This window comes from Anolis carolinensis, chromosome 4 (assembly GCF_035594765.1).
Source record: "Anolis carolinensis isolate JA03-04 chromosome 4, rAnoCar3.1.pri, whole genome shotgun sequence".
Taxonomy (NCBI): domain Eukaryota; kingdom Metazoa; phylum Chordata; class Lepidosauria; order Squamata; family Dactyloidae; genus Anolis; species Anolis carolinensis.
In genome coordinates this window covers 230588644-230601948 of record NC_085844.1, presented here as the reverse complement: position 1 = coordinate 230601948, position 13305 = coordinate 230588644, and the positions used below count along the sequence as shown (strand labels likewise).

The window sequence follows — 13305 nt, the reverse complement described above, 5'->3', positions numbered from 1 at the left end:
TCTTAAAGGGCTAGGGTCAAAGCTCGCGAAAACGCCTGTTTTTATTTTTTAATTAATTACTATAACCGGGGCCTAGTGTCCCCTTTTCCTCCCTCCCGCCTCCTCCTCCTCCTCCTCTAGGCCGGACAATAAGTCCCGTATGCTAATGAGCACTCGCGTCACTTCCGCTCTTTCTCGGCCGCCATCTTGGCCAGGGCAGGTTCTGGGCAGGAGGGACCCGGCTGTATTGTCTGCAGGGCGCCGAGGAGGGAGAATCCCCCCTCCCTCCCTCCCTGCGCTTCCCGGAGACCGAGCCCTGAGGGGACGAAGGAGGACGACGACGACGCCCCTCAGCCGCCTCGTTCCCTTCCTTCCTTCCCTCCCCGCCAAGGCCGAGCCCCCGCCCTGCTCTGCCCCCTCGCAGCCCGCAGCGCCCCCTCCCTCAGAGCGACATCCGGGCCCTTTGTCTGCCTCCCCAGAAGCAGAGGAGGAGCACTGGGACTGACGGACGGACTGACTGAGGAGGGAGGGAGCCCGCCAGGTAGGTGTCCGGAGCCCGCGCGCTGCCTTCCTCCTCCCGCCTCCTCGCTCCAGAAGCCTCCCCTTCCATCCTTTCCCTTCTCCATCCATCCATCCCTCCCGTCTGCTTGCCCTCCTTCCTTCCCTCTACCGGCTTCCTTGCGCTCGCTCTTCTCCAATCACCTTCCTTCCCTCCCTCCTTTCCCGCTGGATCCTTCTTTCTGGCTTCTCTCTCCGTGTGTGTTGCATCGCCCCCTCCCTCCTTCCACCCGGTTTCCATGCAGGGAGGAGGAGGAGGCGGCAATCGATGATTGCCCGCCCTGCATCGTGGAAGGAGGGAGGGAGACAGGCCTAGATCCCAGAATATCAAGGCAGAAAACCTCACAAGATCTGCTTCGAACTGGGTTATCTGAGCCCACACTGCCATATATTCCAATTCAGAGCAGAACATGTGGGATTTCCTGCCTTGATATTCTGGGATATAGGTCTCTGTGGAAGGGCCCCGAGGCCGCCGTGCTGCTCTCCAGGGGCATGTGGCGCGGGAATAATGGGGGAAGGCGGGCCAAGAGAAGGACTGCGGAGAATGTGGATTAGGCTGCAGATCCGTGGACGGAGGAGAGCCCTCCTCTCGGCCCTTTGAGTTGGAAAAGGCGCGCTTCTCCATCCAGCTCTCTGGCTTGACAAACACCGCATCCAGCCCTTGCCTCTCTAGCTTAACAAACACCCCATCCAGCCCTTGCAGCTCTCATCATCAGCTCCAGTTCCCCATGCGGGTCCCCTCTCACAAAGATGGTAAAATATCAAACATCCGGGCGTCCCCTGGGTAACGTCCTTGCAGACGGCCAATTCTCTCACACCAGAAGCGACTTGCAGTTCCTCAAGTCTCTCCTGACACCAAAAAAATTATTCCAGGCCTAATCCACCCGTTAAATGTATGCAGTGTCTTAACAAACACTCTATCCAACCCTTGCAACTCTTCGCGGGTACAATAGTTCTCATAACCTATTTCTCAGACAAAAGAAGAGGACCAGGAGCCAACCTTGTGGGTTTCCCCCCCAACCTTGTAATAACACGCATTTTCCACCTCTCCTCTGCCTCTTTCCCAACACACTTTATTTTATTATTACCCTTCTTTGACATAGTAAAGCACCTTCAAACTCCTGCTTTTGGGTTTTTTGCAGCCCTCGGAGGAAAGGAAGGGGAAAAAATAAAATCATGCCAGCCCCCACCCAAAATGCACCGCAGCCAAGTCGGTGGAATGGAGCAATGAGCAGTAAGAGTCAGTAGGGGGCGCCTTTCCTGCACTGGGTAAGGCTGCTGCAGAGCGGTGGGGAGGGGGGAGGCAGGGCCCCAGATGCACAAAATGGAGTTGCTACACAGCGCCTTCTATAGGCCTGGGAAAATGGGCCTATCCACTGCAGGCTCGGTTGTTCTCAGGAGCTGGCAACAGCAGCAGCAACACAGGCAAAAGGTTCAGTGAGCAGAGCATTGATTGAAAAAATCTGGCCACTTTGCCTGCCTCCTGGAAACGAGTGGTCAAAAGTGCCACCTTGGTGTGGTGCCTGACATTTGTGCCATCCTTGCCAGAAGCTTTTGTTAACATCCATTAAAGTTGATTGCCAATGTACAGTATCACTAAAAATGCCTGATAGTTCAGGAGTTGATGTTGTGCGTTCCCTTCCAGACCAAAGTAGTGATTTCAGTTGAAAGTGATTGAGAGAGCTGTGATGTGCAAAGGAAGCTGATCTCTCCTTGATTAGAACATAAAACCTAATAGTTATTAAAGGACCAGTTCAGCTCATTGGTGGCCTTGATCTTATGTAGCTGCATTGCTGGTTCTGGCCCTGACAATAGAAATTGTTAAGACTTTGCAATAAAGCAGTGCTTTTAAAAAGCCAACACTATAATTTTTTTGTTTAAAGCTACATGCTGCTTGGATAACAGTATTCTTCCATGGATGGTAGCTACTCGTCATTATTACAGTTAAGATGTATGATGAAGTTATGAGTTCTTGGAACAATGAAACAATGTTTCACTGTTTAGTAGTAGGGATATATAAAAAATGCCACATGTGCAGAGCATTTAAATAGAAATGTCTAACTCCTTGGTGTTAGAGGTTTGTTGCTGTAAGGACATTAAATTACGTTTTTTTATCACCAGTTATCAGCCACAACTTCTTTCACTTGGACAGGAGTGGTTCTGTGCCAAACTGTTTGGTACTTATTTAAAACCCCAAGTTACAAACAAGATAGATTTTGTAGGTCTCTTCTTAAGTTGAATTTGTATGTAAGTCGAACAGATACATTTAAAAACACCATATATATATATATACATACATACACACACACACATCCATATGTGTGCTTTGTATAGTATAGAGAAGTATTAATACCCCTGTGGTGTTTGTTTTGCGGTCTGTGCCCATTTTCAGAAGATTTCACCTCCCTTTCTATTGGCTTGTTGTGGAAACAAGGATTGGTGATAAAGCTTCAGTGGAGACCTTTTCACCATGATACCTCTTTCAGGAGTGAATTTCCCTTCCCAGGGTCAGATTTCTCTCACTTCCTGTTGTCTCACCCCTGTTCTTAACTATGAGTCGTTTGCAAGTCAGGTGTTTGTAACTCTGGGACTACCTGTACTTGTAAAAAACAAGAACTGATATGTTGTTTTAAAGATGAAACCAAAGAAGAAGCCTACTAATATTTTGGCTTGCTCCAGAGTGTTTTGGTAGCAAGTAAAAGTCGCTAGGTTGCAATCAGTCAACACATTTTTGATAGCATCTCAAAGAAATGAAAGTAGCACAATTTCCCAAATATGATTAGCTGATCTCGTTGTAGAGTGGTTGTTTAAAAGCATGACACTACTTTCAATACACAGACTATAAACATCAGGGGAAATGTGTATTTCATAATAGTTTATGTATTTTGTGCTTAAACATCATTCAAACATCTGTCCAGACTTGTAGAGTCTATAGCAGGCATGGGCAAACTTGGGCCCTCCAGGTGTTTTGGATTTCAGATCCCACAATTCCTAGCAGCCTACTGGCTGTTTGGAATTGTGGAAATTGAAGTCCAAAACACCTGGAGGGCCCAAGTTTGCCCATGCCTGATCTATAGAAATCCATTGTGTCTTTTAAAATACTACTGGCATTTTTGCTTGTTGAAATAATTTTGAGATGTTACTTTTCTACTCTTGTAATTCAGAATACCTTTGATGGGTTCTGAAGACTATTTTTGGTTTACATATACTTGATATGATACTCAGGTATTTTCAGGCATACTTAAATTTTTTATTCTGTGAGAGATGAGGGTAGATAGTTTAATTCTGCATTGGCTAGTTCTACTGTGCTAATTGAAAAAAATAAACGTGAAAAAAGTTTAGGCATGTAATATTATCAATATTGGTATTAATTTGAAAGGCATTTTAGCTGTAGCTTATTTTAAAGTCAATAATGTGTAAAGTTGTGCCATGAAGTATGACTAAATTGTAAGTTACATGAGTAAAATTTCTAGACTGAATTTACTGTATCAAAAGTGTATGTGTGGGTATATGTAGATGATAAAGATATTGGAAGAAGAAAAAAGTCAAACACTGAGAATCTCCATGAGTTATAAGAGTGACATAAACAAGGATTAGTTGTCTGGAATCATTCTCATTCCAAACTCAAAGATCACTGAAAAATGATGGCAATATGTTTTCCTGCTAGCAAAACACTTTCAGAAAAAGCAAGCAAGCCTCCACAACATTAATCACCTGGAACGAAGTGAGGAGCATGCAGCTGCCCTTTTCAGCACTTAATAGTAATGTGATACAGGGTAGGCAGCTTCTTAATTTGCCTACAGTTTAGTACACTAACAAAAATGGATATAGTTGCATTTTAAACTTTAGATTATAGATGTATGTACTGCAACTGTTTGGGTGGTATTTTAAGTATAAATTTTGCCCTAATTTTTAACTGGAAAAGTATAATGGCAGAAATACGTTAATATAGAGAAATAAATTAAGAGTAAACATTTTGGCAGAAGGGCAAGCTTATGTTATTTGCAGGAAATATTGGTTATGACTTCATTCCATGGAAGAGGGACAAGACTAACCAGAACCCATGCTTTACATTGCACAGGTTGCAGATCCAATTTGTAGTGCCTCCAAAGAAGAAGAGTTAAGATACACCTACCTGAAATTTGGAAATCTGATATCAATTAAAGTGGATAGCAATGGGCAGGGTAGATTAGATGTCTGATTCATATCGGATAGTTTTGTATTTGACTCTTGGATGAGGACAGATTATAATTGAGCATTGATACAAAAAAGAAAAAACTCAGAAAGAAAATGTATTTCCTCTTGAATCTACTTACCTGGTGGACTCATTGAGACTTGCTGTCTGTTTTTACATACAGTATTGTACTGCAATTGATTGGGAAAGCTAAATATAAAAATAGTAGTGACTATTTCTACATACTACAATACTATTTCAAAGATTCACATTCTATCATAAAGGCAACTTGGTGTAGTTTCTAGCAGGTCTGGGTAGAATCATTCCAACGTTGATACTATAATAGTACCTTCCTTAAGCAACCAAAAAGGCACAGTTATCTCTGAATGCTTTTAAAACACATGTTTCTTCATTGTGCAAAGATGTTGACAAAGATGCATGAGGGAAAAGGTGGAGGGACATGAGGACATGCTGGTGTGAATGATGTAGTTTGAGCTAGGATGGAGAAAAAAATCTTCAGACTATCAGGGAATGACACCACACCCTTCGACGACCCTGAGTTCACTGGAACGAAAATACACACTTTAAAAACATTTGCTTCAAGAAGAAAATTGTATGCTTTGAAAGCTTGCACAGAGAATTTTGTGCCTTTTTATTTGCCCTGTAAAGGCATTAGTATAGTATAGACTTAGGCATTTCTGTTATGGTCAGTGCAGTTACTTCTGTATTTTTAGAGATAGAATCAGTTAACAGTCCATACTCAACTATCCTATATTTCTGAGTCCTATTTCAGTGAATGAGAGGCAAAAACATCCTAAGTCTTGTAAGCTGCATAAACGTATGTGCAGCAGGGGAGCTATCTCATTTTGTGAGCTATTAATACACTTGCCAGAAAAGGCTGACTACAACTGGTTAAATATTTCTTCATCTAGGTAATTCCCTTGGTGGAATTTTGGATTCTCAGGAACTTAAAGCATGCCATAGGATGTTCATCACAAATTCAAGGTAAGAGGTCCAGGTGCCATACACAAATGAAGACTGTATGTTCAAAGTGAAAATGGCAATAAGCTCCCAGTCTGTAAAACACCTAATGCCACAACAATCAGTTTTTTAAAATTATGATTTGATGCTTTAAAACAAAATTATGATGCTATTTTATAGTTAGTATTGCCATAATTGTATTACTCTGTACACAATTACTTAAATGGTGTTGAATTTAGTGAGATTTATTTATGGTTGTGTTTAAACTGCCGTATATACTCATACATAAATTGATCTCATGTATAAGTTTAGGGTAGAGTTTATAGTCAAAATGATAGATTTTGATATGAGCCATAGATAAGTCAAGGTCATTTGACAGAGGGGGGAGAACACCAATGGCACCTCGTGGGGCCAACCACCCTGGCTACTGTTATTTCCCAGGCAATCAAAAACAACAAAAATGATGTCATGGCAGAAGTGATGTCATGGGGGTGGTGTTCAGTGTTTATTTTACATTCTCCCAGGACTGACTAAGCTCATATTTTTGCCACTCTGTGCAGAGAAGAGGATAGTTTTGTTTTTGATATGAATTAAGGGTAAAGTACATACATTGAAGCAAGTTTTTGGGTTGATTTTATGGCTTAGATTTCTAGACTTCTACATGGCTATATAGGGTAGTGTATTTGAAGATTAACACTTAAGATAGTAAGTAGGACGGAGGATACTGACATTACTCAGTTAGGTTAAGAAGAAATATCTTTAGTTTTGGTTTCAGCTTTTATCTTGTTTCTGAAACATGAAAACTATTCCCTCCATCTTTAACTTACTTAGTCTATTCAACTGCAGAGTTTGTATTTCTCTGCCATTATCACAATAGGACATGAATATTTTTGTCTGATTCAACCATCCAGGATCTTTCTGTCAACAATGTATCCTTTCTGCGTACTTCGAATGAAACAGCCACAGCTTTGTACAACAGGATGTACGTACCATTGCCCTTGATCTATTCAGGAGCCCAGTTCATTTGGTCCTGTTGGATAGACGCATTCTATGGCTTGTTGTAGTTGGAAAATGTAACTCCTCCCTACTCATCTCATGTGACAGCTGTGAAAGAAAGTTTCTATTTTTTCATAAAGGCCAACCTTTCTCTGTGAATCTGGATAGATTCTAGTTTTAAAACTTTGCTTGTAGTGAGTGTTTCAACCACAGTTTCTCATCTTGGATATAATGGTTACATGGATTCACAAACCAGGAAGTATTGTTTCTTGCTTATATTATTGGCATTCCAGTAAAGTGGCTCCCAACCTTTGGTCCAGGTGTTTTGGACTTTAGCTCCCACAATTCTGGTAAGCTGGAGTTGAAGTTGAAGTCCAAAACACCTGGAGGACCAACAGTTGGGAACCACTGCTCTAGTGAATGGCAGTTTGTTGCACTATGAATGCAGCATTTGAGTAGTTTACAAGCTTAAGGATAGCAAAAGACTGCATACAGTTAATCTCTCAATTTTCTGGTTATATTTCAGAACGTAACATCAGGTAGGCCTGAAATATATTACTGACCTCTGAGACCATCATAAGTTAGCGAAAAGGATTTCATTAGGCGACTTCCAACTCTCAGAACAGGTATGAGGAACTCTGGATCTTAATGGACTATCCTTGCTGTCATCCCTCACCATTAACTATGTTCACTGGGTATATGGAGGGTAATAGTTCTCCAGCCCTGTTCTATATGCTGATTTTGTTTCTTGAGCCCATACTTAACAGTAGCAATGTTAGCGCATAATTATGATTTGGTATTTAGTAAATAATAGACTTTCTAGCACTTCTGTGCAATCTTTTTGTATCAGAATATCATCATACTTTTCTCTATCTTTTTGCTTTAAATGTACTAAATGTGGATGCCTTTTTGGGAGTATTGGATGTTTTCTGAATATTTTCTTGTTAGTAATGCTGTATTGGGTTTTAAAAGAATTACACATTAATTGGATAATGTTCTATGTTAATGCAGAGCTGGGCAGATACAGGGAAACAATGAAATCTTTGGATAAATTCTCTTTTTCATGAATGATGGGTCTACTTCAGACACTGCCTTTAAAAACCTGCATAAACCTAACAGTCATCCCTGTTGTGATTTTTGTGTGGCATTGATGTATAGCAGACAATTCTAGACAGTTTTGAACTTGCTTGATGATATACTCCTTGGCTCAAATGTATTCCTGGATAATGTGAGAATTACTCATGTGGATGAAAAATTATGTAACATTATCCAAAGTGTACTAAATTCTGAAGATGTTCACTATTTTGTATCTCCGTCTATGCCTCCCCCCCCCCCGATAACCATCATTTATCATTAGAATTCATAAAGTTGAAAGCATCCAAATTAAGAGTGTGAATCCTGTGTAAAAAGTAGTATTTTTCAACTTTATAAGAACATAATGATTCATTTTTGTTAAGAAGGTAGGCTGCATGTCCACTAGATGGCATGTCAGCTGCCAGTGGAAAATTCCAGAACTCACCATGAGTTAGAAATGTATGTGAGTCAAGAGAGTCAACTCTTTGTTAGGCTGCAGAACCAAAGGGAAGACTTAGACCAAAAATGGAATGTAGTTCTTTGTTTATGCCTAGCCTCCTTTTTCAAAATTATTATATTGATGTGGTCAGATGATACATCATAGCTGTGTCCATCCTGAGGCTTTTTTTAAAGGAATGTGCTGTAGTGGATCACATCAGTACCTGAATAGGAGGGGTGGGGTATAAAACAATTTCAGCTCAGACCATCCTGGAAAAAGCTTTTACTCGTATTACAGAAATTCCAGCATTTAAAATGTTAAAAGCTGCTTATACCTAGATTCCTTTAAACTAAATTCAATATAAAATCATTTTCATTTACAGTGTTCCCTCACTTATCACTGGAGTTAGGTTCCAGGACCACCCGCAATAAGTGAAAATCCGCGAAGTAGGGATGCTATATTTATTTTAATATTTACACATTATTTTAGTAATTATACACTATTTTAAGTCTTTATCAACCAATTGTGTGTTGATAAATTGCCTCCTTTTCCTCCCGTTGCCGCTTAAGCTCCTTTTCTCTCCCTTTGGCTTCTCCTTCCTCCCTTCCTTAGGTTGTAAATTGTAATTTTTTTATGATTTATAATAGTCTTTCAGGGTTTATTGAAAAACCGCGAAAGAGTGAATCCGCGAAAAGTGAACTGCGAAGTAGTGAGGGAACACTGTATTTCTTCTGAAACCTTCCTTGAGCTTATGTTTAGAAAGCTTTCCTAATCATAGTGGTAACTCTAGGAATTGATATAAAGAATTGTGTTAAAGGCACACAGATGTTCAGACCACTAGCCCAGAACTTGTGATTGGCAACAGTCCCAGGGGCTCAGCAGGTTTCTTTCTTAGTCTTGCCTGGTATTTCGTGAGGTATTCCAGCCAGTACTAACCAGATCTCATCCTGGTTAGCTTCCAAAATCAGACTGTGTTTAGGGCAGCATGAGAACTAATAGCTACAAGATAGAGGTATTATTTATCCTTTTTTCACTCAAGGTCAAATTTTGAAAGCATTCAGCAGCTGAAAATATTTTCATTTTTACATAGGATTGTAATTGGTGGAATTGTGACTCTTAGCTTTTTCTGAAAATTAATATTTAGACCTAAGTAAGGTTATTAATTTATTTTGAAATAGTAGGACTATGGCAGATATATCTGTTATGTTCTTGCTTGTAGTTGGTTACTCCCTTTGAGACATGCAGTTGTTGCTGAGTGAGAATGGGTTCCAAAGTAATTTACATTTGTGATGGTGCTAGTGACTTGTCCAGACACATTTAAGGTGAAATATTTACCTCTGGTGTGAATATTTGTCAGGATGAACATATGTAATCAAGCAATTTAATTGAACTATGAAATAAGATAACTTCACACTTCTAAATAAAATTATTTCCGGTAACATAGACATGGTCACTCTGATATTTCTCCTGGCCTGACAAGGATCTCTTACTTTAACACTGATTTAGATAGCCGACTTCACTATAGATCTGTGTATATATGACAAGGAAATGACCTAACATAATTGAGACACATTTTAAACTTAAATTCATATATTTTCCCTTTTAAACTTGAGCCTTCCAGGCTCACAGAAACCGATGTGCAATACTTCTGAAAGGCATCAGATTTGAGTATGGCAAATTTGTAGTAATAAAAAGTCACATCTTTGGAAATGGCAGCCAGCAAGAAATCTTAGTATATATCCTCTGACATGATAAATTATCTTAGTTACTCAAATCTAATGCTCACCCTATTTTGGCTAAATTATCTCCCCAAAATTAGGGTGCACACTAGATTCACGTAATACGGTAATCTTAGTGGTGAGCCAAAGCAAAAGGAGATGTTGCTTCAGGAGCTGCACCTGGAGCTCCTTTTTGAGGGATGCCATTTCTTATTAAATGGCCACAACTCAATGCTATGGAATCCTGGAATTTGTAGTTTGGTAAGGTATCAGCATTCTTTGGCAGAGAAAGATCTAGACTTTGTAAAACTACAGCCCCAATGATTCCATAGCATTGAACCCAGGCAATTGAAGTCGATTCATTCTACAGGATAGATGCACCCCAAGATTTCATTTGCCAGAAGCTTTGGTGTTCTAACACTTAGAATGAATTCTAAGCAGGCAACAACTGTAATGCATACATTTTTGGCCAAATGACAAAAAGTGCACTTTTTGCAGCTGCACATTACATTTGGCAAGAACATTTCTTTTTCTTTTGGTTTCAGGGTTTGAAAATTGAGCTGCCCATTAGATTCAATGGTGCATTCAACTCGGTAGATCTAGCAGGCATTTTTTGAGCATAGATATAGAAAGAGAATATTTAGGATTGCACTTTCCAGATTTTTCTTGATCTGTGTGCAACATCCGCATAACCATGAATAGGTATTTGGCCCCAAGGAGGATTTTGTCATTACTTTCCAACTATGCTCCCTTGAAGTATAGTCCCCGTTTGAAAGAGTGCTTTCAAAATAGATTGTGATGTAGTGCAAAAATCAGTTGTTGAGTAATAAAAATCTCAAGAATAGCAGAATTGCTCTGAAGAACTCTGAATTCCAGCCTATGTGTTTCACTATTACTTAAAATGTTCAATCGCTTAATAATGCAGGTTAAGTATCCGTTTATCTGGAGATCCAAAATACTCAAAATTCCAAATTGTCTACAGAGATGGCTGAGATTGTGACAACTTTGCATTCTGGTGGTTCAGTGTAGACAAAACTTGTTCCTTGTACAAAATTGTATAACGTCAGCTTTAGGTGATTGGGTATAAGATGTACTGTATATGGAACATTAATAAATCTTGTGTTTAGGCCTAGGTCCCATCACCAAGATATCTCACTATGTGTATATATGCAAATACAAGTATTCCTACATCCAAAACACCTCTGGTCCCAAGCATTTTGGATAAGGTATACTCAACCTGTACTTTGGTTCAGACCACACCTTAATAAAACCATAATGAAATATCTTCTATGTGTTTTACACTACAAAGCCCCATTATTACCAGTGCTGGTTGGAGGTGATAAGTATAATTTTCCAGTGGATTTGGAGGTCACCATACTGATAAAGTTATTGCAGGACTTTATAAATGAAATTGTAAGTAGACAGTTGCTTAAAGAAGGTAATATTCCACCATGGTTTGCTTATTGTTTACATTATTGAGCTGATATGGTACTCAATAGAAACTTGTGTCTTCCAGACAGGAATTAATTACCTCAACATTGTGAGCCATACAAAGCCCCACTCTTTAGAAGAGGCAGTGGAGTGCCTCTTTGTGAATCTGTGGGAGCCACCTCTTAGATCTACATCATTTCTGTAACTAATCATGAGTAGATGTAACTCATTATTATTTCCCCAATTACTATTTGCCTCACTTCCTGCTCCTTTTTTGTTTTTTTGGTTTTTTTTTGTAGGAACGTTTTCATCTTTTAAAGCACTGTTTACATAGATATACCTTTAAATGATGAATCTGATCCAAAGCTGACCTTGGGAAAGGTAGGGTTTATTTTGTTGATGGGAAGAATGTATCCAACAGAACTGGGGGAGAAGGGCATCAAGCAGTGACATTTCCTAGTTCTTCTACCCCAGTGCAATCCCATGATTTTCAAGCCTTTGGAGAACTGCAGGAGAGAGGGGGAAATGATGAAAAAAAAATCTCCCACTTCCATCTTTGGAATTACCTTGATCAGGCCTGCACAACCTTTGGTCCTCTGGGTGTTTGGGCCACCAACTGCCAGAAGTCCTAGCCTGCTTGTTCAGGTCTGTGGTTTGCTGAAGGGATGTGAATTGTGCAGGTCTGCTCTTGATAGTGTTGTCTTTTGTACAACTCTGGTTCAAATTTGCTGTATGGGAGCATGACAGCTGCAAATTTCACTGTAGAGATATACATAGTGGAGATTTGCTTAGTATTCCTATTGTATGAAAAAGTCATGAAGCATGCTTATTGTAATCGTACCTTAAATGAGCAAAATCGTTTTTGAATTTGTTTGGGTTTTGTTTTGCTAGCCATTATTAAGCTTTCTGGACTTTTTTTCACAAGATGTGTTGATCTTTTTAAGGCTTTGTTACTTGCTGTAGATAATGATGCTAATTTCTGCAGATACAGATCAAGTCTAAGGAAGTAGACTTGTGAATGTCTAAAAATATTTCCATAACTAGAAACACTATTGCATGAACTGTCTCTTAGCAGTCATGATATACATAAGTTCAGTGTAATGGCCTGTGGATTGTTGCCTGACTGAGCCATTGGTGGCCAGTCTGTGGCATGTTACCAAGAAATAAAAAGTTGTAGCCCAGAAGCACAACTATAGTGCCAATTCTTGGTCTATGCGGGAAGGGGCATATCTGTCCACATCAAATAATTTAGTAAACTATGATTAATAGCACCACATAGAAAGTTGCGTTTTAAGTCATAATAAAACAGAATAATGTATCAGTAAACTTTCTGAAGGTGGTTTCCTTGAGAAGAATTGGAAGCCAGTTAAGTTATACCTGTATGGAATGGAAACATTTTACAAATAGCAGTGCAGAAATTAGATCTTCATGTTCTGTTTTCATAAAATTCTGTGAACTACATGCATGGTAATATATCGATATGGTAAGGAAGTATCGTGTTTTGTTGAACAGATTAGATTCATTTTTGTAATATTGATAATGAGCATATTGACACTGCAGTTTAAAAGTGACAGTCTCTTGTTTACTTTTATGATTAAGCATTTAGAATTAGAGGTACAGAATTCTGAAGAATAGCAAAACCATAGGTTAAAGACATGTTGAAAATAGAATGATATGTCATTTTTATGCCTCACTTTTCACAGATTTAGAGTCAGTTTGTTATTTTAGCAACACAAGATGACTTATGTGCAATTTGATTGTACATAAAATGACCAAGTTAAGAGTATATTTAATCAACATGTTTAATCAGACAATAATTCACTAAATACATTTATTTATTTATTTATTTATTTATTTATTACAATATTTATATCCCGCCCTTCTCACCCAAAAGGGGACTCATTTTAAATGCTTTAAATTTTGTTACAAATTGATCTCCAAGTTGCCAAATTGTA

At 39.3% G+C, this 13305-nt stretch overlaps 1 protein-coding gene across 13 annotated transcripts in view; it reads left to right on the top strand.

Moving 5' to 3' along the window:
- Positions 1-170: 170 nt before the first annotated feature.
- adnp (activity dependent neuroprotector homeobox) overlaps positions 171-13305 on the top strand; it is a 45519-nt gene continuing 32384 nt past the window's right edge. For 4 of the 13 annotated variants that reach the window (XM_008115611.3, XM_008115609.3, XM_008115606.3 and 1 more), the window contains exons 1-3: positions 171-520; positions 5644-5716; positions 7215-7314. The gene's annotated coding sequence lies outside the window, so the exon portion shown is untranslated. Of the gene's footprint in view, positions 521-1679; positions 1807-5643; positions 5717-7214; positions 7315-11672; positions 11732-13305 lie in introns of those variants that run through there. The other 9 variants (XM_008115612.3, XM_062979744.1, XM_008115608.3 and 6 more) reach the window with 5 other exon arrangements.